This window comes from Podarcis pityusensis (assembly GCF_964106645.2).
Source record: "Podarcis pityusensis genome assembly, chromosome: 16".
NCBI classification, from domain to species: Eukaryota; Metazoa; Chordata; class Lepidosauria; order Squamata; family Lacertidae; genus Podarcis; species Podarcis pityusensis.
The window spans coordinates 10,035,450-10,056,302 of NC_138041.1; the positions used below are offsets into that span (position 1 = coordinate 10,035,450).

The window sequence follows — 20,853 nt, forward strand, 5'->3', positions numbered from 1 at the left end:
ATCAGAAGGTCGGCGGTTCGAATCCCAACAGGGTGAGCTCCTGTTGCTCAGTCCCTGCTCCTGCCAACCTAGCAGTTCGAAAGCACGTCAAAGTGCAAGTAGATAAATAGGTACCGCTCTGGCGGGAAGGTAAACGCCGTTTCTGTGCGCTGCTCTGATTCGCCAGAAGCGGCTTAGTCATGCTGGCCACATGACCCAGAAGCTGTACGCCGGCTCCCTCAGCCAATAAAGCGAGATGAGCGCCGCAACCCCAGAGTCGGCCACGACTGGACCTAATGGTCAGAGGTCCCTTTACCTTTTAAACTCGGTGGCAGAACATCTCCTATACATGCAGAAAGTCCCAAACAAAATCCCCAGCATTTCCAGGTGGGATTGCGGGTGGGAACCCTTGCCTGAAGGGCTGCTGCCAGTCAGTGTAGACAACACTGAGTTAGGTCCACGGAAAAGAGCCTCAGCAGAAGACCTTAAGCATCTCGGTGCCTCAGTAACCTTGACAGCAGCCCTGTTTGGGTTAAAAGCAGCCCCGGGTCTGAAAAGGTTGAAGAAACCTGGCAAAGCATGGGACTCTTAATCTCAGGGTTGGGGGTTCGAGTCCCACACTGGGTGAAGGATTCCTGCATTGCAGGGGGTTGGACTAGATGACCGTAGGAGTCCCCTTCCAACTCTACAATGCTATGTTCCTGTACTTTGTCACCAGGTTTGACATCTGGCTTTACAGGATTTGGTTTGTTGGCCCAGTCCCAGCACGCCTGAAGAAGCAGAACCGGTTCCACCCACTCTGCACCTTGCCCACTCACAAAGGGGGAAATTCCCCGGGAAGAGGGATGCTCCATTTAACTGGAATCATATGGGGAAATAGGGGCCTCCCCCCAACTCTCTGAACAAACCACAATTCCCAGAATTCTTTTGGGGGGACAAACTGTGACTGTCTAGTGCAGCGGTTCTCAACCTGTGGGTCCCCAGATGTTGTTGGACTACAACTCCCATCGTCCCTGAGCTCTGGCCTTGCTAGCTAGGGTGATGGGAGTTGTAGTTCAACAACATCTGGGGACCCACAGGTTGAGAAAGGCTGGTCTAGTGCAGTGTTTCCCAACCTTGGGCCTCCAGCTGTTTTCGAACTACAATTCCCATCATCCCTGACCACTGGTCTTGCTAGCTGAGGATTATGGGAGTTGTAGTCCAAAAACAGCTGGAGGCCCAAGGTTGGGAAATGCTGGTCTAGTGCTTTGAATATATGCTGCTGAGGTGACCCTCCGGCCCGCAGTAGAAAACTGCAACAAACCTCCTATAAATCACACAGCATGTACATATAGCAGTGGGGACTCTCCCTCCCTCCAAATCTCTCCTTTTCCTACACCTACAGTATCTAAGCCTAACGCTATGAAATCTAAATAATCCACCTAAGCCTCCTTCCCACTCCATTCCCTCGGGTGTTCTCTCTTCTGCAGCGATTTTTTGACTGTAAGCATCTAGGGGCAGAGACCTCCCGCCTTCTATTAATGAACTGACAAGCATTATAAGGGAAGGCTAATAATAATAGGGGGGCAGGCGTCTTTAAGCAGCTGGATTTCACCAGAGAAGCCGGAATCCCCTTTTCTATACACAATAGTTACAATGCACAGGAACCTTTGGAATATGGCCACCCTAACAATAATTATTTAAAGGTAGGAGGTGAGGTGGGGGTGAGAGACTTGACGTTAGTTTTAAGCTAGAGACATCCCCGTTTCCTGGGGACAGTCCCCGGATTTGCGAATAAGTCCCCGGACAAATTCCATCCCTGGAATGTCCCCGGATTTCATCTAACGTCCCTGGGAAACGCAGCAGCGGCAGTCTCAGCAGCCCAGAGCAGTTGGCTCTGGCTGGCTTCAGGAGCTGCTCGGAAGTCCCCATGTGATGGTGGTGCAAGGGCTCAAAGATGCAGCTTCCGGGCTGCTTCCACCTTCCCTGAACCCAGCAACTAAGCTGTGAAGGGAGGCTTCATGATGCCTATCGGAGCAACCCTGATCCCAACTCCTACTTGCATGCAAGAGGAATCGGGGCAGGGATCTCTCAGTTAGGCAACGGGAAGCCTCCCTTCCCAGCTGAGGGATCCCCACCCCCTCCTGCTTGCAGGCAAGTAGGAACAGGATTGGGGCTGCTCCATGGAAAGGGAGGCATCGCACTGCCTGAGAGATCCCTGCCCCCTCCTGCTTGCACACAAGTAGGAGTTGGGATGGGGCTGCTCCGAAAGGCAAAGCTGTCAACTTTCAGATTTGAAAATAAGGGTTTGTTTTTCCCATGTTTTTTTTCCTTCTTTGTCTCTTTGTTTTTTCTGTAATTTTAAAATGCTTAATAAATATCATTAAAAAGAAAAAAGGGATCAGCAGCCTCAAAAATAAGGGATCAGCAGCATAGCTGTCAACTTTTGGATCTGAAAATAAGAAAACAAACCCAGATAATAGAAAGTCAAGATGGCGGCGAAGGCAGCAGCCTAGTTAACTTCGTCTGCTTTTAGATTAAGTCTTAAGTAGTTTTAAGTAGTTATTTTAACCCCCGCTGGGCTTTTATTGTTTTATTGTTTTAGACTAAGTTTTAAGTAGTTCTAAGTAGTTTTTTTTTTTTACCCCTCTGGGCTTTTATTGCCTTATTGTTTTATCACCTGCTTCGAGCTTCAGCCTTGCTGCCTTGCCGCACCCCCGCTGTGCATTTACTGCTGTGGAGCTGAGTAATCTTCTGAAACGAGTGAGTGGGGAAGGGAAGAGGTCTGGCCTGACTCCCCTGCCGTGAAGGGACCCCCGTCACTGGAAAGGGAAAAACTCAAGGTGGGTGATCGGAAACACCGAAAAAAGGGCTGAAGCAAGTCCTCTTCGAGTCCCGTCTGAGTTCCATCTGAGTGAGTAAGACCGTCTTCAGCAAATCAGGCTGATAAAGAGGCCCGGCTTGGAAAATAATTACCATCCTTCACCTTATATCAATTAACCCCCAGCTTCTATCAGCTTTTATCAGTAAAAGGACACTGGGAGCTGACGGAAGAGCTCTCAAACCTTCCTCCCTTCCTCCCTCTTCCAGCTCCACCAAAGAAACATAATGAGAATCAGTGCTCGCTGATGAGCTAAGCAGGAGAAAGCTGCAGATACACCTCTATTCATCCATTGGCCCTGCTAATTAGGCAGAAACACTGGGGGACAACTGGCTTTCTAAAAGGAAGACAACTACCCAACATGGTCCTCACTAGAAAGATATGTAAGGAGTTGGGTATCTTGCCAGATACGCCACTTAGCCCCCCGGGACCTGGAAAGAGTCAAAGTAAAATTATAAATTACTTCCCCAAGAGGGAGGAATGCATGAGTGAACAAATTGAACCAATTATTGATGAAGTCACTCCTCCCCCCCTTACCTATCTTGACCGGTCACATTACTTCAAAGAGCTTCAACAAAACTCTGGACACATAAATCCCCCAAGAAGCCTGGCGCAAGAGCTAGTTCTAGCTGAGAAACTTGAGGAAAATATTTCTGTCACCTATAATCAGCGGCCCCCGGCAGAATTAACAACATGCCACCAAGACCAGGCGCCCACTTCCAAATATACTCAAACTGAACTGAGTGATGGCCATTTTCAGGCCCACTTCCAAGATATGAATACAGACCTCTCCAACATAAAAAATTACTTGACAATAACAAATGGGTTATTGCTGACCCTTGTGGAAAATTTTATTCCCCAACCAAAAGAGACAACAGCAACTGATGCACCCCAAGTACATAAACCAGATGAACTTGTGCATAACCCAGATGAACAAGTGAAGATGAGACAAGCAGTAACAACCAAGAAACTGCAAAAAAATAGACCAAAAGCCCGGGAAAAGAAAACTAAGAACATTAAAACAACAAGGAAAATAAAGATAAGCCGACATAAACAATGGCAGAAATTATTTAATCTACTCCCATTGGACTCAAATAAATCTGCTGCACGAGATAAAAAAGAGAAAGGCAGGAAGGGGAAAAAGAAGGCAACGCCAAAGCTAATGGCTAAGGTGGCATCTCTGAACCAGAGTTTAGAACTAAATGGGAGGATGGAAGCAACATCCCAGAGCTCTGGTAACAGTTCACTCAGTGAGCCAGATTCTGGGGGAGAAGTGGTCCCTAATAATAAAGGCAGCAAACCGCTTAGCAAATCGGGAAAGGGGGACGATGCAACGCCCAATCGCGATGACAACACTATACAAGATGGGCAAACCTTTACTCAGGCAAGATGTTGGAACCTGATTTTAAATCCCCAAAAATTGGTATTTACAAACTTCCCAAAATCAAAGGGCTTCCTTACAGGGAAAGATCGAAGAATGAGCTCTTTGAACATTCTGAATGATATATTGCCAGGAGCAGTAAAGCCATATGACATTATTTCTGTAGATTATTTGCATCATGATGGTTGTTCAGTGAGAGCAATGATCACATTTAGAGACCAGAACCTGGCCAAGTTTATCTACAGATCAAGATATATATTCCTAAAAGCCCAGATAAAAATTCTCAGATTTTTTGAAAACAAGGCTCCACTGAATCCCCTTCTGGAAGCTAAGCACGCAAACCCTAGTAAGGAGAAACAACCTCCCAAAACCCGACCTGGTCTCCAGAAACAAGAGCTTCAAAAACTAAAAAGGAAAGATGCCCACCTGCAAGACCTGCAACTTCAAGAGAATGAAGATGAGGAGCTTTTCTCCGTGGAGGAAAATACCTTAATTAGGCAATTTTGCCATTTTCCATCCCCAATACGGACTGAAATATTAGAAAGATTGGATATGCTAAGAGTTAAGCTGGCTGGGAGAGATATAAATGGGGAGATCAATGTGGACGCCCATAAAAAGGACCAGACTTCCTTTAATTTGAACCCTATACAAGAACAAAACCCAGCGGCCTGTTGGCCATGTTACCTTCAGACAATGGCTGAGATTAACCTACCCCCAATTAAGGAAGCCCAGCACACTGAAGAGAACACTACACCACCTCCAATAAGGAGAACCATCCCTAAGGTGAACTCACCAGGCTCTTGGGACAAGCTGAGGTACCTGGATGAGGCAGAGTTAGGCCACAATCAGGTACCGGAAAAATACCTACGGAAAGAGATAACACACTTCAAAGGCCCGGTGACCACTAATGTCAGTATTAAACAGTTAACAGCCGAAACTATAGAACACTTGGCTAGTCTGCCATGTATGGAGAGCAATGGGCCGGCTCATAAAAGAGTAATCCCTAAAAGCACCTTGGGAAACAATTGACAAAGATTAGACCAGAGACAAACACCAGCCGGCTCCCTATCTCCGCGGAAATCCGACATCATTAGATATGAACAGACTCAACCCTCACTCACAAATCAAGCAAAAGCAGTTCTTTCCTTGAAAGATGCACCCAACCCATCCCAGAGCCTTAAAATTGTCTCCTGGAATGTTAACGGCTGGGCGACAAAGCAAATGGATCCTGAAGCAATGAATTTCATCTCTTCTTTCGACATTGTGTGCCTCCAAGAGACCTGGTCCCAACAAAGTATCGCTCTCCCAAACTATTGCTCCTTTAGCTCCTGTGCTCGTAAACTAACCAACAGGGGTCGCCCCCAAGTTGGCCTCGCCTGTCTTATTTCAACCAGCTTATCCCTCACTGTTTGCGAGGAAATTAAATCTTCCCCTTACATCTCCCAAAGACCAAAAGCCCATGGTTGATAACTACAGTATATCTGCCCCCAGCAATTAATGATTTCGACCGCAATGAAAGGTGGTCTGAACTTTCGTCTTGGCTCCATGATCTTCAAACAACTAACCCAGGACTTCCTCAAATCCTCTTAGGCGACTTTAATGCAAGAATAGGTCCCAACGACGATGATATAGTATCTCCCGCAGCACTCCTGGACAATCCCCTGCAGCCCCCCTGGGGAAACAGATGCTCTCTTGATCCTATAACAAATGCGTCGGGGAGGCTGATGGCCCAATTGGCCATGGAAAACGATCTCTGCATCGCGAATGGTAACATTACTCCCTTGTCCTCGCAGCAATTAACGTGCATCACTTCCCGGGGAACCAGTGTTGTCGACTACATTTTATTGACGCCGGAGCTATTCTCAATTTCTACAAAAATGGAAGTGGCTGAATATTTTGGTGGTGACCACCTTCCACTGACTCTATTGTTAAACCTAATAGAGCCAATCTCAGTCCCCTCAAACTATAGAACCACGGTACAAAGCCACCCTGTATACAAAACAAAGAAATGGACAAGCCTCAGCTCCTCTCTTGCCCTGGACATACAAAAATCATTTGATATGTCTGCAGTTCCCTCTGACCCAATCCTGCCCGCTGATCAATACCGGAAATTACTTGATGCTTTCTCAACAACTTACATAACCACCGCCTCGCCTACTCACCAACGCCTCTTCTCTGAATCGCCTTGGTTTGACAAGGAATGTAAAGCCCTAAGAAGGCGAATTAGGAAAATGGTCAGAATCATCAAATTTTCCAACGACCCCCAAACCCGTGCAAAGCTCATAGATATTAAAAGGACATACAGAAACATGATTCATTGCAAGAAACAGCAACACATCCTTGAGGCTTGGTCCACTCTTCGTTCGGCTGTAGAGAGGCATGACTCCCGCTCCTTCTGGCGCTTAGTTAGACCTTCGGCACCATTCAATCCAGCTACCCAGATTTCCGCTGATGAATGGATTGCCTACTATTCAACCAGTTTTGCTTCTCCAAATCATCTTACAGATCTCCTTCAATCCCCGTCGGACCTCTGTTCCTGCTCTCTTAGTCCCACTTCATCAATAAACTTTACTTCAACTCGCATTTTCAACATCATAATGTCAATGCGAAGGAATAAGGCCCCCGGCCCAGACATGGTCCCGTTGGACCTTTTCCTGTCTGATCCTCTTTGGTGGAGCGAACACCTGACTCCTGTATTCACCGCCATCTCCTCCGCCCTAGACATCCCCGACTCCTGGAGAGAAGCTATAATAGTTCCGATCTTCAAAGGCGGCCAGCCAAACATCCCTAGGAACTATCGCCCCATCAGTTTATTATCCATCCCGGGGAAAATATTTGCCGCTGTTTTACTGGAGGAACTTCTCTCATGGGTCCAGGAGAGGAACATTCTACCGCTAGAACAGATTGGTTTCCGAAAGTCAGCATCAACCATGGACCACTGTCTAACTCTCTATCACCTTGCCAGTAAATACACTGCACCAAGGCAAGGCCACCTATTTGCCGCTTTCATGGACCTGGAGGCCGCCTTTGATTCCATTCCTAGGCAGAGATTATGGTCCAAACTTGCCCATCTGGGAATTGATCCGCACCTCCTCTCCCTAATTATTTCCCTTTATTCAAACACCACAGCTCGCGTCCGAAGTGGTCCCAACGGCTCCCTCACTACTCCATTTCCAACGGCCAAGGGCGTCCGACAAGGTTGTCTCTTGGCCCCTCTACTGTTTAATCTCTATCTTCATGATGCAATTTCCACTTTGAAGCTAGCATCTAAGTATCCTCCTCACTTAGCAGGCCACCCCGTTGCTTCCCTTTTCTATGCTGATGATGCCGTCATCTTATCCAGAACAGCTGCGGACCTAGCAAATGCAGTTAATGCATTTATCACCTATTGTAAGGCGGAAGCTCTTAATATTAATTATAAAAAATCGAAAGTCCTCCACTTCACTCGTTCCCGCAAACTCAAGTTGGAGCCGCTTAAGATCACAGGTGGCTACTTAGAAAAGGTAAAAGCCTTTAAATATCTAGGCTTAATTTTCACTTATAATCTCTCCTGGACCACCCATCTACAATCTGCCTTTCTCGCTGCAACCACGACCTCTAACGCCATTGTCCGATTTTACCACCAGAAGGGCGGCAAACACCTTCCAGCAGCAATTCAAATATTTAATGCCAAAGTTGTCCCTAAATTATTATATGGATGCGAAGTATGGACTACAGCAATATCAGGTAACTTGGACCGCCCACTTCATATGTTTCTGAGATCTCTTTCCGGCGTCCCGAGATGTGTCTCAGGTGCAGCCCTACGACTCGAGTTCGCCCAGCCCTCAATTGTTAAACGAGCATGGAGTCGAGCCATTTCCTACAGCTTCCACCTATTAGCATCGGATGCTCGAATTAGAGGTGGTTTTTCCAATCTGATCCTAAGAGATATTCATAATTCCCCTTGGAAAACTACAATTAACCTCAAATTCCGCTCTCTTCTCAATTTGAATTGTAAAACTGTTCTTAACTTAGAGTGTATCAGCCCGGCGGCCCTACCTCCAATTAAAAAGAAACTACAGCAACTTGACTTCTCTAACACAGCTTCCTATGCAAGAGGGCCGTGTTCAGGCCTAGCCCTAGCTATTCCACCCCCTGAAGGGATCCCTCTATACTGCTTCACAATTTCTTCGGAGGCTAAGCGAAGGGCCTTTACCTGTGCCCGTCTCAACTGTTTTCCTACAGCAGTTCTGTCGGGTCGTTATTCCAGAGTTCCCATCGCAAATAGAACATGCACCTGTAACGACACGGCCCTGGAGACTATGGAACATGTAATGCTCTTCTGTCCTAACTGGACAGATGAAAGATCTCGGTTTTTAACTCCCCTCGTGAATAAGCTTCATCTCCCAATCCAGCCTTGGATAGTGTCCCTCCTTTTGCAGGATTCTGATTGTTGGATTACTGAGATGACAGCTAACTTCCTGCTTAGTGTGATGAAGAGGAAAGCGGCACTAACTTCTTCCTTAACACCACAGCTGCAGTCAATACGCCGCACAATCGAACGAAGTTCCAAGTAGTCTTATTGTACAAGGACAATGGAGTTAGGATAAATCTGAGGAGCTGAAGGACCCTTTAACGGTCCTCCTCCAGCTTCAGCAGTTTTTTTTTTGTTTGTTTGTTTGTTTCTGTACTATCTGTCGCTCAATGTTTTAAATCCCCTGTCGCTTTAGTAACCCCCCCTTCCCCCCCCTCTTTCTTTAAGTATTCGCCCAGGAAGATATCTACCTTTACCTCCCCACCCCCATTTCATGTTGTTATTTCAATGTATATCATGCTATGGCCACACGGCTAATGCAATAAAATCTATTGATTGATTGATCTGAAAATAAGGGATCAGCAGCCTCACCTGTGAGACAGTCTATGGGATATCTAACAATCTGGGATAGCAGTGGGAAACAGCGCTGAAATAAGGGAATTTCCCGCAAAAAAAAGGGAAGGTTGACAGCTATGCCGAAAGGCAACGTGAACCCCACCCCCTCCTGCTTGCACGCAAGTAGGAATGGGATTGGGGCCGCTCTCCGCCCTCCTTCTCTGCCTTCCATGCCTGACCCACCACCACCACCGAAGAACCAACAAGTCAGGGGCTGCCCAGGCTCATGGAGAAAGGAGACAGAAGCCTCAGAGGAAGGGGAAAGGTGGCGGTTGAGGTCAAGGCAGCGGCTGCCCCTCTGCCACCGCCATCGCTGCAGCATCAACGTCCCGAACGTGTAGTATTTTATTTTATTTTATTTTATTTTATTTTATTTATTTAAAGTGTCCCCGGATTCATTGGAAAAAATCTGGTAACCTTATTTTAAGCCAGTTCATAAAAGAGTTTGTGCCAGGAAGCAAAGTGGGGAGGCTCAGAAGCATCCCTCCCCAGCATGAGGAATAAGATAAAAAATATAAAGAGACCCGCTTACCCAGCAAGACGAGAGTCGGTGTCTTTTTCCCCTTCCAGCAGCCACCAGGAAGCAGACGGTAAAGATTTTGCAGCTGGACTTTTACAGCCGGCCCAAGGCGAGCTGATCATATGATCTGCGGTCACATGACACCTGTGTTGCGGGCGGGTGGGGTTCGCTCTGCCGGCACCCGGCATCCGCCGAGCAATTAACCCCATGGGAGCTGAAGGGGCTCGTCTACTTGGGAGCAAGCGTGCTGCCTAGGATAGAGGGAGGCAGTTGCTTGCTTCGGAGCAAAAAAGTTGCCGCAGGGTCGGATCCGCCCTGCAAAGAAACTTAAAACAAGGAAATTTCTCCCGGCGTGGGAAGGTTTTGCTTCCTCTCCCCAATCGATCTGTTGGGTTGCAATTGTTGCTGCAGTTTTCTTTGCTGCAGCGGAGACTCCCGTTGTCACTCACCCTCTGGAATTAATAGTGATTCATAATAATTGGTAAATCGTGATCAGTCATCTGCTGTCGAAGCCTCCCCCAAAAACCTCCTCCTTTCATCCCTCCGCTCTCCCCCCTCAAAAAAAAATAAGCCCGAAAAAGTGTTCAACAACAACAACAACAACAACAACAATAATAATAATAATAATAATTTATTATTTGTACCGCCGCCCATCTGACTGGGTCGCCCTCTTTAACAGCTTCCATCATATACAGAAACGTCATCTGTAAAAATACAGCTCGCTGACTCCATGCTGAATATAATATGGGTAGATCTATTAGGCCATATATTTAATTTATGCATGTTTAAAACACATGACCCCCCCCCAAAAAAAAGAATCCTGGGAACTGTAGTTTAAGGATGCAGGGAATGGTAGTGGGGTGGGTGTGTGGGTGTGTGGGTGTACTACAGTTCCCAGGATTCTGTGGTGCAAGTAATGTGTTCAAAATGTGCTGTTGGATGTGGCTTAAATGTGTGTGGCTTTAATGCATTTGCACCTCCCTGTCTCCCGGTTAAAGTAAGGGGTCTACATGATGTCCTCACCATCTCTGTGTGGTTCCTGACCTCTCACACTCTTTTAATATGGAGTTTTTTACTTCTGGCCATTTTGGACTTTCAAAGGATTGGCGGCTGGGTGGGGAGCATAGGCGTAGCCAGGGGGCACGGGGGCTGTTGCCTCGCCAAAATAAGTAAATAAATAAAAATACTTAACTAAAAGAATAAATCATCAGAATATTCCAAGAGGCAGCTCTTGGAAGGGGAGGACCTCGCATGGATGCCCCTGAATTTAATTGAGAGACAGGCAGGTGCAAATCCACATTTTGCTTTGGTGAGGACAAACCCGTTAGATAATGTCACTAAATACATTATTTCGATTCTTTTACGTAGAACTTCCCTTCTCCTCCTTGCCCCACCTCCCCACTAACAGGTTTTGAAATCTACTTGCCTGCACCTTTTTAAATCTACTTGACCATCTGCCAAGGATACCAAAGTCACGAATAAATCTTGTGACGAGTAAACTCTCTTGTGATTATGTTCAGGCAAGATGGTGACCTGCCACTAATCAGGTACACTGTGTCCTCCGACTAGATTAGTTTAAGCCAGGGGTCCTCAAACTTTTTCAGCAGGGGACCAGTCCACTGTCTCTCAGACCTTGTGAGGGGCCAGACTATATTTTGAAAACAAAAATGAACGAATTCCTATGCTCCACAAATAACACAGAGATGCATTTTAAATAAAATCACACATTCTACTCATGTAAAAATACGCTGATTCCCGGACTGTCCGTGGGTCAGATTTAGAAGACGATTGGCTGGATCCGGCCCCCGGGCCTTAGTTTGCCTACCCATGGTTTAAGGCCTCCAGGGAAAGGCTTCCCTCTCATCAGGCTTGCTCTCCACCATTTTTAATTTTGTTGTTGTTTAGTCGTTTAGTCATGTCCGACTCTTCGTGACCCCATGGACCAGAGCACGCCAGGCACTCCTGTCTTCCACTGCCTCCCGCAGTTTGGCCAAACTCATGTTCGTAGCTTCAAGAACAGTATCCAACCATCTCGTCCTCTGTCGTCCCCTTCTCCTTCTGCCCTCCATCCTTTCAAACATCAGGGTCTTTTCCAGGGAGTCTTCTCTTCTCATGAGGTAGCCAAAGTATTGGAGCCTCAGCTTCAGGATCTGTCCTTCCAGTGAGCACTCAGGGCTGATTTCCTTCAGAATGGAGAGGTTTGATCTTCTTGCAGTCCATGGGACTCTCAAGAGTCTCCTCCAGCACCATCATTCAAAAGCATAAATTCTTCGGCGATCAGCCTTCTTTATGGTCCAGCTCTCACTTCCACACATCACTACTGGGAAAACCATAGCTTTTACTATACGGACCTTTGTTGGCAAGGTGATATCTCTGCTTTTTAGGATGCTGTCTAGTTTTAAGATGCTGTCCAGTTTTTAATTTTAAAAGCACATAATGTTATCATAAACTGGGATTGCAGTCCTGACAAGCCAGATGTGGCATTGTGGTTCAAATGAGGAACATGGAAGGCAGTCATAAATCTCATAGGTAATCAACCTAACTTCCCTCGCAGGCTCCTTGTGAGGACAAAGTTGTGATACGCATGTGATAAAATTGACACAGGGTAAAATTGAATGTACAGCTTGGGGGCTGCATTCTCTTCTGGGGTCCACATATGACTGGGGCGAGAGCGGCCAGAGGCAAAAGGGAACAGGGCTGTTATGGGGTTGCATCAGCGTTGGTTCTGCTCAAAGTGGACAAACTAAAACCAGTGGGCATGGTGAACTCGGGCCTATTATCTTCAACAGGCCTACTCTGAGCAGGAATGAGTTGGAAACAGCCCCTCTGTCTTTGTCCAGCAGGCTGGTTTCTACACAGACTCACTTCACCCACAAAGCAAGTCAAGAGCTCAAGGACACATTCCAGACCTTCCAAGTGTCCCTGTTTTCCAGGGACAGTCCCGGATTTACAGAAGCCGTCCTGGTTTCTGATTTGATCCTGGAATGCCCTGCTTCCTCTTAGGCTGTCCCTCTGCACATGGGCAAGTTGTGTACAGTGGACGCTCGGGTTGCGAACGTGATCCGTGCGGGTTGCACGTTTGCAACCCACAGCGTTCACAACCTGCGGCGGCGTGTCTGCGCACACGCGGGTTGAGATTTGGCGCTTCTGTGCATACGCAAAGCGCGATTTAACACTTCTGCACATGCGCAAACTCCAAAACCTGGAAGCAACCCGTTCCGGTACTTCCGGGTTTCGGAGCATCCGTAACCTGAAAAAACCGCAACCTGATGCGTCTGTAACCCGAGGTGTGACTGTATATTGATATAAATAAACAGTGGGATTTTGATTACAGTGGTGTCTTGGTTCTCAAACGCAATCTGTTCCGGAAGTCCCGGAACCGTTCAAAAACCAAGGCGCAGCTTCTGATTGGCTGCAGGAGCTTCCTGCACTCAAGCGGAAGTCGCGTCGGACCTTCGGCTTCCGAAAAACGTTCGCGAACCGGAACACTTACTTCCAGGTTTGCGGCATTTGGGAGCCAAGCCGCTCAAGAACCAAGGTACCACTGTATTTGGGATGGGAAAAGAGAAATACAAGCCACAGAGGAATTCCTGAGCTAGCCTAGGACATTAAGAAACAATGCCCGGGTCACTGGGGGCCACTGGCAATGCAAGAGAACAGGTCGGCCACGTCTTGATTCTCAAGACCCTCCCTCTGACAGAATGTGCAGTTTCTTAAAACGGAATGGTGTCTCCTAGAAGAGGGCGCACCTGGCTGAAATAGAGAACATTCCGCACTGGAACATTTTTTTCTGTACCAAGCAAGGCAAAAAAGTCAAGCGATTAAAAGAGGTGTGTTGTAAGACCGTTAAGAGGGCAAAACACAAAGAAAGAATTGTTAAAACCTGATCACTGGGGCAGTGACTAAATTGCTGATTAGCTGATGGCGCTGTGGGTTAAACCACAGAGCCTAGGACTTGCCGATCAGAAGGTCAGCGGTTCGAATCCCCATGATGGGGTGAGCTCCCGTTGTTCGGTCCCTGCTCCTGCTGACCTAGCAATTCGAAAACACGTCAAAGTGCAAGTAGATAAATAGGTACCGCTCTGGCGGGAAGGTAAACGCCGTTTCTGTGCGCTGCTCTGATTCGCCAGAAGCGGCTTAGTCATGCTGGCCACATGACCCGGAAGCTGTACGCCGGCTCCCTCGGCCAATAAAGCGAGATGAGCACTGCAAGCCCAGAGTCGATCACGACTGGACCTAATGGTCAGAAGTCCCTTTACCCTTTACCTTATAAACAAAAAATCAGAATAAGCTTCCTGCCCCGAGGCGCTTACACTGAAAATGGTACATTGCAGGAGATGGCAAGCACAAGGCTTTTTGTTATTGTTGTTAAATGCTGCTCTGATCGAACCTTTTTTTTAATGAAAAGGCTTTGAATCGATTCATGTCTGAATCCAACATATATAAAATAATAATGAAACATTAAACATTTTAAAACTTTCCTATACAGGGCTGCCTTCAGATGTCTTCTAAAGGCTTGGCGGGGGTCACATAACTCCGTACCCTCCCACATTTCTTGGTTGACAATAGGGACATCCTAAGGAAAAGCGGGACATTCTGGGGTCAGATCAGAAACAGGGACAGCTTCTGTAAATCCGGGACTGTCCCTGGAAAATAGGGACATTGGGAAGGTCTGGTTAAGAAGCTGAATGTTGGAAGATTCAGGGCAGATAAAACAATGCTGTTCTTCACACAGCGCATAGTTAGACTATGAAACTCCCTCCCACATGAGGCTGTGGTGGAGCACCAACTTGGTTCGCTTTAAATGAGGACGGGGAAAACTCAAGGAGGACAAGGCTATCCGTGGCTAGGAGCCATCGAGGCTATGTTCCACTTTCAGAGGTATTAAGCCTCTAAAAACCAGTTGCTGGAAACCACAAGCAGAGAAAGTGTTCTTGCGCTCAGATCCAGCTCACATGGCCTCCTCCCATAGGCTTCTGGTTGGCCACTGTGAGAACAGGATACGGGAATAGATGATCCATTGGTGTGATCCAGCAGGGCTCTTGAGGACCAAGGCTGGTAGTGAAAATTGTCAGGCGGCGGACGTCTGAAATTGAAGGCACCAAAGTCTGCCACGGCTCTTCTGATGTCTGACTTCTTAAGCACTTAATTAAGTGTACACTTGGTCTATTAAACAGGGAGGGGAAGGGTGGATTAATGTCTATTCTCTCCCCAGGCCTGGAACCTCCCTCAGAAATGCCAGAGAAGAGTCTGAGCTTCTCCATAAATTCAGTGCAAGTACCGATACCCAAGCGTGCTGAATTAGCACAGTTTATTGCCTTCTTGGCATAGAAAGAAGAGGAGGAAGAGCTTGGGAACCAGGCTCCAGTTGTACATATCCTTATGTCTATTGCCAGAATCAGGGGCATTCTTAGGCGAATGAGCCCATTCCCTCCAACATTTCTCCGATGAAAATAGGGATGTTCTGTTTCATCTTCGTTGTCATCATCATTTTGATCCCGGAATGTCCCACTTTCCCCTAGGACATCTCTGTTTTCATCAAAGAAATGTTGGAGGGTATGGAGTTGTGCATGGGACGTGGGTGGCGCTGTGGTCTAAACCACTGAGCCTCTTGGGCTTGCCGATCAGAAGGTCGGCAGTTTGAATCCCCGTGACGGGGTGAGCTCCCGGTGCCCGGCCCCTGCTCCTGCCAACCTAGCAGTTCGAAAGCACGTCAAAGTGCAAGTAGATAAATAGGTACCGCTCCGATGGGAAGGTAAACAGCGTTTCCGTGCGCTGCTCTGGTTCGCCAGAAGCAGCTTAGTCATGCTGGCCACATGACCCGGAAGCTGTACGCCGGCTCCCTCGGCCAATAAAGCGAGATGAGCGCCGCAGCCCCAGAGTCGGCCACGACTGGACCTAATTGTCAGGGGTCTCTTTACCTTTACCTTATGGAGTTATGCGACCCCCCCCCCCCAGGCCTAGGAGATAAGTAACTATACAACCTTAAGTAGACATCTGAAGGCAGCTCTATACAGAGAAGGTTTGTTTTTAAAAAATGTTTAATTTGTGTGTGTGTGTTTTTGTATATGTTGGAAGCAGCCCAGAGTGGCAGGGGAAACCAGTCAGGTAGACAGAGTATAAATTACAAAACCGCTCCTATTTCATCAGAAAAATGTTGGAGGGCATGTTCCTTATGTTCCTACCGGCCCAAAAATGTTGGCCTTACGTGTCAATGGCACATGACCCTGTTGCGGGTAGTAAGGTGGAATCAACCCTCAACCGAATTCCTCTTTCCTGTGGGACAGATCATCATTCAAGTACAGTATGGAATAGGAAATCATCACATATTTTGGCCACTGTCATCTTCCATGTGGGAGGGAGGAAGGAATGAGGTGGGGCCAGCCACCAAGGCGGTGTTTTTGCACACATTATTTATTAATCATAGTTACATTTACTGTATTTCATTTTTAAAAATCTTTTTCAGCCCCACCCAGGCCATCTTTTTAACTGATCAATGGGTTTTCCATAACCTATCCTAGTCGATGTACCAACATGCCATTTTAAATAGATTTTGACATCCCTCAAACCTCTCATTCCTAAATCTGCCAAATTCCAGAAACGTAGCTGTCATCTTTGTTTTCGTTGCAGCAAAAACAACAGAGAGAGTCTAATGGACGCTTAGACCCTATCTGTGCTAGAAATTGAAAGCTGTTTATACTACTTTAAAGGGACGCGGGTGGCACTGTGGGTTAAACCACAGAGCCTAGGACTTGCCAATCAGAAGGTCAGCAGTTCGAATCCCCGCGACGGGGTGAGCTCCCATTGCTCGGTCCCTGCCAACCTAGCAGTTCGAAAGCACGTCAAAGTGCAAGTAGATAAATAGGAACCGCTCTGATGGGAAGGTAAACGGTGTTTCTGTGCGCTGCTCTGGTTTGCCAGAAGCGGCTTAGTCATGCTGGCCACATGACCCGGAAGCTGTACACCGGCTCCCTCGGCCAATAAAGCGAGATGAGCGCTGCAACCCCAGAGTCGGCCACGACTGGACCTAATGGTCAGGGGTCCCTTTACCTTTTACCTTTATACCACTTCAAGCAATCATGACCTCTCCCCTCCCAGATTCCTGGGAACTGTAATTTATTACAGGTGGTGGGAGTTGTTAGGAGAACCCCCCCCATTCCCCTGAAAGAGCTACAATTCCCAGAGTGGTTTAACAATCAATCCCTCTGTCCAGGGAACTCTGGGAATTGTACTTTGGTGAGGGGAATGGCGTGTGTTTCTCCAACAACTTTCTTTAAAAAAAAAAAAAAAAAATTATTAACAGGCCAATCACATCACATTATCCAAATCACATTAGTTCCAAATTATACAGCCAAATTTTAAATTTTATTGGGGGTACCCATACATCAAGCTCCGTACGAGTCCAAAACTCCGAACGAGTCCAAACATCACTTATATCACTGCTTTAATTAGACAGTTCTATCCAGTTCAATCCAGATAGTCCTTTATTACTTTCTTTCTCTTCTTGTTATTATTGTAGATTCCTTTCTTTGTGATCTCTGATAATTTTCACAAGCAGATTGAAAACAGGCATCCTCTGTGTGGGTTTTGTACTCTCCAAAGATCATATCGCTCAGGGACAGCCTCTGTTCAACGCTTCCATTAAAAAAAAAAAAAAATCTTCGGTCTGTCCTTTACTTTTCTCAGGCTTGCCAAATAAATCAAATGAATCAGGAGGCTCTGTCAGGTCAAGCTTGCGTTCCAACATTCCTTCTCTTTCAAATGATCCTGAATCTCCTCCCCCTGTCCTTCTTTCTCCGGCAAGCCTGTCTTGGCGAGACGCCATTTTTTAACTGCGTCATAAAAATTTTTCTCACCGTTCACCAATCCTCTGTCCTGTTATAATCCATCCCACACAGTTCTTGAATTCCTCCTTGTGATTAGTAAAAACGCAACGATCTTATTTCTATCTGGGGTGAAGGGTTATTAATATCACATCGTGCAAAGAAAAAAAAGTTTTTTCCTCCACCCCCACTTCATTCCAAACATACAGTCTCCTAGTGGTGATTCATCAGAAGATTTACTTATCCATCCGTCACTCCCAGTCACAGAGATCCATTAATCAGCAGTCTTCTCTCTCGAACATTACTTGATGTATGTGCTTCAGCTTCATTCCAATCGTATGTTTCCAATTATAATTCCGAGCTGAAGCTAACCAGCATGCGCTAATTGGAATCGGCGTCACGAAGATCTGACTTCACCGAGGGCTCGTGCCAAGTGTTCGGCACCCCCATCTCTTGGATCAGGGGGTGCATTGTGAACACCGCTGGCAAGGCAGCGCCCCCCGTCTCCTGGGGGGGGTAGGAAGACTGCATACTTCCCATAGCAGCCCCTTAATTGCCTCGTATGGGTCAGAGAGATGTTATTGTCGGCCATCTTCCAAAGCGCCACCTGGTGGCCCCCCCACTCCTAACAACTTTCAGCACCTGTAACAAACTACAGTTCCCAGGGTTCTTTGGGGGAAGCCATGACTGTTTAAAATGGTATCACAGCGCTTTAAAGGCATAGTGCTGATGTGGTTTTTAGGATGAAGAAATGTATAATGCCACATTCCCCAGAATCCCCAAAAATAGTTTCAAATGGGGATTCCAGTCTGAAGCTGCTGATATATTTACAAATCTACTGTGCTCTGTGGAACAGGGGTGGGGAGCTGTGGCCCTCCAGATGGTGCTGGACTCCCATCAGACCCGGTGGCCACCATGGCCTATGGTCAGCGATGATGGGATCTGTAGTCTAGGGGGGGGGAACATTGGGGTGCCCTAGTTATGCACCCTTGCTGTAAACAGTTGGCACCATGTCAAATCCATAAACAAATTGCACACTTTGTGTGACTCAGCCTCAACAAATACTTGGCACAGAAATCTCATTCATGAAAACAATTATCTCTCCTTCAACGTCCTTACAATGTTGATCACCTCGTTCTAGTGGCATCTTATCAGCCGCTGCTGATTACACTGTGAGCCACACATTTGCCCTATTCTTTTGCTTGGAATTCGAGTCCAATTGCTTAACTCATTTCATTCAAAAAAAATAAAGACAGAGCTCTCTGTGTGTGTGTGTGTGTGTGTGTGTGTGTGTGTGTGTGTTAGCAGGGTCTATTGCAAACCAGGACTGGGGGGGCAGCGCTCAGAGTGAAGTGTTAGGGGTCAAATGCGGCTGTCTATGCCTCCCCCTCTGGCTTTCAAGACTCTCCACAGTCCTGGATGGTGGGCAGAGAGGGTTGTGTCAGTGTTAGGTCTTGGCTGAATTGACACCAAAATAGGAATGTCTGTGTACTGGTGAAAAGGTTTAACAAGGGGAGATTCCACTGAAGCTAAACAATAGCAGACCTTCCAAGTGTCCCTGTTTTCCAGGGAACAGTCCCGGATTTACAGAAGCCATCCCAGTTTCTGAGTTGATCCCTGAATGTCCTGTTTTTCCTTATTTTCATCTGAGAAAAATTGGAGGGTATAGAGTTATGCCACTCATGAGCGAAGGAGATAAGTAACGCTACAACCTTTAGAAGACATCTGAAGGCAGCCCTGTATTATTATTTTTTAATGTTTTGATATTATTTTTATATGTTGGAAGCCGTCCAGAGTGGCTGGGGCAACCCAGTCAGGTTGGCGTGGTATAAATAATAAAACTATTATGTATTATTATGGAACAGGACGTCCCTATTTTCATTGGAGAAATGTTGGAGGGAATGGAATGGCAAGCTCTCTCTCAGCTTCCGCTGAGTTGATAAATTAACTAATGGTTGTTTCCTGCCAGCAAACAGGTGAGTATTGTAACCTTAGATCAGGTGACGAAGGTGTGGGATTCCAAAACGGCCATCTTGAAAGGTTGGTTGGTGGCTTCAGTGTTTCTCTGAACCCGACAGAGAACAAAAGGATGCAAATGGATCTCCAAAAGCTGCATAGCCTTAGGCCGATGAGGGCTGGAATGCAGGCTTTGGGGGAAGAGACACAGTTTGGACTTTTTTTAAATTATCTTTTGTTTCTAAGAAGATGCTGAGCCTGTGCTGGACATTGCCCAAGATCTAATGGATATTTTGGGTGTATCATTTCCTGGGTTTTTTTTGTTCCATTTTTGATGAGTTCTGCAAGTAAACTCTGAATAATATTTTTATGGGTCTGGACAATGCTTTCTTTCCAAAACGAGCCAGTTCTTATGCATCCAAACACTTCATGCTGCACAATATTAATATCAGCAATAGCGAGTGTGTACAGAAACTAGCCTCCTATACTGAGGTAAAATTCACACTCCTTGTTCCCCTCCAGCCCCACCTACCCCTGGCAGGTGGCCCCTGAAAGGTAGCTCAGAAGAGAATGTGGCCCTCAGTCTGAAAACAGCTCCCCATCACTGCCAAATATTGACAGACCTGTATATTTCTAAATAATCACCATTTTTAAAAAAGAACCCCCCCCCCAATAATCGTCCGGTGACATTTTTTTCAAAGGAAAGCAACCCCAGCTAAGTAGGACACACCTAAAAATTCTAACTTCTTGGGGTGAACACAGCACCCAAGCCCACCGAAAGGTCGTCCTACAGTTAATGAGAGTTTGCACTGAAGAGCCCTCCATGGTTTTGAACAGCGTCTGCAAATAATTCACATTTTGCCAGATTCAAATGAGTAGAATCGGTTCCCTACCCCACCCCATCAGCCCTCCATCCCCTCCTGACTTCTTTATGCTTTCAGTTTCATCTCCAGTCTTCATTGGACATCCGACAATTTGATTTTCAGGACTCCGTGACAACCTGGGTAGCCACCGTTTTCCATCCGACTTGGCTCCTGCGCTTTTAAATTAGCAGACAGGCAAAAGGAGCTTTTCCCCCAATACAAGGCATGCAGCAACAGGAGAAAAGGCTTCACTTGGTGAATTGCAGGTGTCAAGCAATTGCTAATTACACCAGAGTCCAGTCTGGGAGGTGAGAAGTTATAAGACCTCATGCAGATTCAACCTAGAAAGTGATAAGGAACGGCTGTGAAATGTGTGGGTTCAATGTACTGTATAATGGGAAGACATGTCAACAACAATCGCATAATGTTCTACTAAAGACAAAGCATTGCCTAATTCCTACATCAGCGTAGCGCAACCAAATCAAATGTTGTCTGAGAGAGATCTTAGCTGTGTGTAGGTGTTTTTTAAGGAAGTCCTCTTACAAAAACCAGCAGCTACAGA

At 46.6% G+C, this 20,853-nt stretch overlaps 1 protein-coding gene across 1 annotated transcript in view; it reads right to left on the reverse strand.

Annotated features, from left to right (window-relative positions):
- Positions 1-10,046, reverse strand: part of LOC308464954 (lysosomal acid glucosylceramidase-like) — a 38,068-nt gene extending 28,022 nt beyond the window's left edge. The window contains exon 1 of the mRNA XM_080984691.1: positions 9,662-10,046. The gene's annotated coding sequence lies outside the window, so the exon portion shown is untranslated. The remainder of the gene's footprint in view (positions 1-9,661) is intronic.
- Between the last annotated feature and the right edge of the window lie 10,807 nt (positions 10,047-20,853).